We start from the raw sequence: 5,667 nt of genomic DNA, 5'->3' as shown, positions 1-5,667 counted from the left end.
TCTTGCTCTCATATTCTGTTTCTTCTCAGCTGGGTCTGGATATGGAGGAGCTGCAGGACATGGAGGAGGATGCTGGCCTAGGCAACGGAGGCCTTGGTCGACTGGCAGGTGAACTTAGTCTCTTTAAATGTGCTGATCATAAGATTAATAGAGAGCTTGGGTTTATGGGATGGTGCTTTAATTCACTTTATTTTCTTTTTCTGCAGCTTGTTTCTTGGACTCCATGGCAACTTTGGGCCTGGCAGCATATGGATATGGAATCCGATATGAGTTTGGAATCTTTAATCAGAAAATCGTGAATGGCTGGCAGGTAAAGCACACTTACAACAGTATCTCAGTGAAATGTATTTCACCTCTCTTTGGTGCATTTGGCTCTCAGTAAATGACTGACATTATCTGGCAGGTGGAGGAAGCGGATGATTGGCTGCGTTATGGCAATCCTTGGGAAAAAGCCCGGCCTGAATACATGCGTCCTGTGCATTTCTATGGTCGAGTGGAGCACAACCCTGATGGAGTGAAATGGGTGGACACACAGGTGAGCGCAAAGAAACCATGTATCTACATTTATTTGGTATGGAAATGCCTTTATTCACATTTTGAAATACAATCTCTTTTTTACTTGTACATGACCATTCAAGTTTGGGGTCAGTAAGATTTTTTTTTAAAGACATTAATACTTTTATTCAGCATAGAGACAGCATAGAAATTGATAATAAAGACATTTATAATTACAAAAGATTTATATTTCAAACAAATGCAGTTCTTTTGAACTTTCTATTCATCAAAGAATCCTGAAAAAAAATTATCTTTGTTTCCACAAAAATATTAAGCAGCACAACTGTTTTCATATGAATAGTAATAATAATAATAAGAAAAAGCCATCAGTTTATCATATTAAAATGATTTCTGAAAGATCATGTGACACTGAAGACTGGAGTAATGGCTGCTGAAAATTCAGCTTTGCCATCACAGGAATAAATTATATTTCAAAATATGTTAAAAGAGAAAACAGTTCTTTTAAATTGTAATAATATTTCGCAATATTACTGTTTTTATTGTATTTTTTGATCAAATAAATGAAGCCTTCTTTCAAAAACATGAAAAAAAAACTGTTCAATCTTTTGAACAGTAGTCTACATCAGGAAGGTCAGTAGAGCCTAAAGCAGAATAACCAATATGCAAAGCAAGACCCAAATTTTGTCTTTTATTTTAGATGTACTGTATCTGTACGTTTTCCCATTACATCTGTACCTGTTCAATTCACCAGGTCATCCTTGCCCTTCCCTATGACACACCTGTCCCAGAGTCAATGGCGTGGCACAAATCCACTCGGACATTATTAAAGACACTGTGTATGTCTCTTAACGCTTTATATTACAACACAGTGCACCAAAAAAGTATTTGGACACTTAAGCCACATTTAAAAATGTATACAAAATGCATATGGTAAGATTTTTAATGCATCTTAAAAATATATCTCATCTAGGCTGCATTTATTTGATCAAAAATACAGTAAAAATTGTTATACTGCGAAATATTATTACTACTGAATACATTTTCTATTTTTCTATTTTTTATATATATTCTATTTTAGTAGAATAGAGTTTATTACTGTGATAGCAAAGCTGAATTTTCAGCAGGCATTACTCGAGTCTTCTGTGCAACATGATCCTTCAGAAATCATTATAATATGACAATTTGGCGCTCAAGAAACATTTCTTATTATTTTCAATGTTGAAAACAGTTGTGCTGCTTAATATTTTTGTGGAAACCCTAAAAATAGAAATATTTTGTAATGTTATAAATGTCTTTTCTGTCACTTTTGATCACTTTAATACATCCTTGCCAAACAAAAGTATAATTTCTTTCAAAAAAGCCCAAAATTTGAACATGAGCATTTATTTGAAGAAAAGACAACATAAGCATACTTGTCCACAGCAATGACATTCATACATTTGCATCTTAAACGCCCAAATACTTTTAAAGGCCGTTATTTATATCAACATAATATGTCTGTCATTACCATAATTTCATATAATGCTTAGCCCTGGTGAATAACTCAGAGATGTGTACAGCTCTAAAATAGTCCTATCTAATTTGTTGGGGTTGATTTTGTGTACAGTTTTAAGGACTTCTATGATGTGGACCCACAGAAGTTTCAGAACAAGACCAATGGTATCACACCTCGTCGCTGGCTTGTCATGTGTAACCCTGGACTGGCTGAGGTTATCGCTGAGGTAAGGAACATTACTGATAAAAAAGTTAGCAAAACAGGTAGGAAACACTGGGGGAACATACAAAAAATATGATAACCGTAGTTGATACATATTTTAGTCCAAGCCTTGAGAAACACTGAAATTTAAGTCAGTGTAGACTGAAAGCCCCTGTCTTATGTAAAAAATTAGAGAATTGGAGAGGACTATATCCGCGACCTGAGCCAGCTGAAGAGCCTCTTGAAGTTTGTGGATGATGATGCTTTAATTCGAGACATTGCCAAAGTCAAACAGGTGAGACAAACAAAATCACATTCAGTGGGAAATTTAGCGCATATTCTACATGAAAATGATGGGCATTGTGTTATGTTGCTTTGTCATTTGCAGGAAAATAAGATGAAATTTGCAGTGCTTCTAGAAGAACAATGCAACGTAAAAATCAACCCAAACTCCATGTTTGATGTCCAAGTGAAGAGGATCCATGAATACAAAAGACAGCTGTTGAACTGTCTACACATCATCACCCTCTACAACCGTAAGTTAAAAATAATTCAGGTTTCTCAGGAAACAGCTAAATATTGCTCTAGTTTTACAAGCTTCTCATACACCAAGTAATGAATATCTAGCATGCTACTGGAAAGTTTGTTTACTTCATAAGTTTTCACAGTATTTTTATTTTAGTAGGCAGTATACAGTGTGTAGTGTGCAGTATCTTGGTCAGCAAGCTAGTATTTCTTTCCAAAGAAAGTATATTTTGTGTGATCAGGCATCAAGAAGGAGCCCAACAAGGCCTGGACTCCTAGGACCATTATGATTGGAGGAAAGGTGAGAGTGATCGCTTCACTGACCAATCAGATGTGTTCTACTGAAGTTTGAACACTAATTGGCTAAATCATGCATCTTTAAGGCTGCTCCTGGGTATCACACAGCTAAGATGATCATCAAGCTGATCACGGCAATTGGAGAAGTGGTAAATAATGATAGTGTGGTGGGAGATCGTCTGAAAGTCATCTTCCTTGAGAACTACAGGGTTACACTGGCTGAGAAAGGTAGGATGCAAACTTACTGACAGATTTTATTATTGGACCAGCTTCCTGTATTATTGATTCACTCACACTTCTCACTCCGCTTACGTCTTTCTCTCTTTTTACAGTCATCCCTGCAGCTGACCTGTCCGAGCAGATCTCCACAGCAGGAACAGAAGCTTCTGGAACAGGTAACATGAAGTTCATGCTGAATGGAGCTCTGACCATCGGCACCATGGATGGGGCTAACGTGGAGATGGCTGAAGAGGCGGGAGAAGAGAACCTCTTCATCTTCGGCATGAGAGTGAAGGATGTGGAAGCTTTGGATAAGAAAGGGTGACATAGCAAGCTTCAATTAATGATTTGCTGAATAGCATTTTTAGTTTTAGTGCATTCATTTGTTAATGTTTATAAAAGCTTTATCGTTTTACATTTATTTTATGAAACGTTCATCCACTTAAATGGAGATGTGGGCATTAGCAAAATAAGAAAATTAAAATGCTCTCAATTGTATTCTACGGAAGGAAAGGTTAGAAATTAGAGTATCAGAAACAGTTCTGCTTGACTTAGCTGAAGTTGGTTTGTTTCCAGATATGATGCCATGGAGTATTATAACCGCATTCCAGAACTGAAGCAAGTCATTGATCAGATCTCTGGAGGATTCTTCAGCCCTGGAGAGCCTGATCAGTTTAAAGACATTGTTAAGATGCTGATGCGCCATGACAGGTAAGAAAAACAACAACAAAAACAAATCCTAGTGCTATGTCTCTCTTTTATTTATTTATTTTAATTTTTTTAGATATCTCTGTCCTTTTCATTCCCTTTCTCACACAGTCACAGTTTAACACTGATCATATAAATTGCTAAAAATGTTGGTTGTCTGGTGTGATCGCAGATTCAAGGTGTTTGCTGACTATGAAGACTACATTAAATGTCAGGAGAAAGTCAGTGCCCTGTATAAGGTTTGTATTACAAAAAAAACTTCAAATGTTTCAGTGTATGTCAGGTAGAGTCTCTAGCCAAAAGCCTTTAGTTTGGGGTAGGTAATATTTATTGTTTTTGAATGAAATCTCTTAAACATCCTGAAAAAAAGTATCACAAGTTCAACAAAAATATTAAGAAGCACTATTTTCATCAGTTGATAATAATAAGAAATGTTTCTTGAGCACCAAGTCCAGCATATTAGAATGATTTCTGAAGGATCTTGCGACACTGAAGATTGAAGTAATGGCTTCTCTAAATTCAGCGTTGCAGGAATAAATTACATTTTAAAATATATTAGAATAGAAAACAGTTATTTTAAATGGGTAATAACATATTTCTGTCAGGACCACTATCGTCAAAGATGATTGACAATTAGCATACAGTTTGGATTGGCGGTATGGTTCTGTTCTGGGCAAGAACTCCCTGCGCATCCATGCAGCCTAGCATGGATGAGAGCAGGGAGAGCAGCGATAACCCCCCAGGGTAAACAGAACCAACATAAATGTATTGCAGATATCGTTAAAGTTCAATCATTTTATGTACACATTTTAGAAATAGTCTGATTCAAAGGATAATCAGAATCAGATCAAAGGCTGAATCCTGACTGACAGAGGAGGAGCTGGGGATGGAGGAGGGTAATTAGCTATTGAGCAATGCGAAAACTGCTGATAATACTGAGGGACCTTATATATGAATGCTTAGATAGGTGTCGTATTCCCATAGGTAGATGGGGATCAGCTGAGAGTCAGCTGATGCAAGCTTGACTAACATGACCTGCCAGAACTAATGCTACGTTTGATAATAATATTTTTACTGTGTTTTTTCCCAAGTATTTGAATTGTAGTGTATGTGAACAAGACGAGTGGTTCATATTTTTGGTCCATTTTGCCTGAAGAAGAAGACTACATTTTAAATGTGTATATGTGCATACGTATTTAATTAGGAATACACTCCAATGGGGGCTTTAAATTCAAGATGGCTGTTCCATCAGTGACAGAACACACGTTTATTTGGAAATATGTCATATAATTAACTTCTAATTTGTTCGAAACTCTCAAACAGAATACTAAAGAATGGACCAAGATGGTCATCCACAACATTGCTGGCTGTGGCAAATTCTCCAGCGACCGCACCATCGCCCAGTACGCTCGTGAGATCTGGGGCATGGAGCCTAGTCTGGAGAAGATCGCAGCCCCAGACGATCCCCGCTAAGTTGTTCCACAACAACAAAATCTTCCTTTTGTTATAGCCATTGTCACATTCAATTTATTTACCATTGTGAAGATGTATAAAGGTGATTTTAACAGTGACATGTCATAGGAGATGTTACTCCATTTTGCCGTCAGACAGCCAGAATACCTCACAACTTCTCTGCTTCCCTGTTCCAGCGACAAGCTGTCAGCACATCTAGCTTTGTGGCATGTTTATATACAGTATATGTCGGT

The 5,667-nt window shown here is 37.0% G+C and overlaps 1 pseudogene; it reads left to right on the top strand.

Annotated features, from left to right (window-relative positions):
* The window catches only part of LOC107576666 (glycogen phosphorylase, muscle form-like), an 8,018-nt pseudogene extending 2,584 nt beyond the window's left edge, over nucleotides 1–5,434 (top strand).
* Nucleotides 5,435–5,667: the final 233 nt, after the last annotated feature.

Source organism: Sinocyclocheilus grahami, unplaced genomic scaffold (genome assembly GCF_001515645.1).
Source record: "Sinocyclocheilus grahami isolate Dianchi unplaced genomic scaffold, SAMN03320097.WGS_v1.1 scaffold4127.1, whole genome shotgun sequence".
Classification (NCBI taxonomy): domain Eukaryota; kingdom Metazoa; phylum Chordata; class Actinopteri; order Cypriniformes; family Cyprinidae; genus Sinocyclocheilus; species Sinocyclocheilus grahami.
The sequence above is the reverse complement of the archived record's forward strand: the minus strand, read 5'-3'. Positions and strand labels throughout refer to the sequence as shown.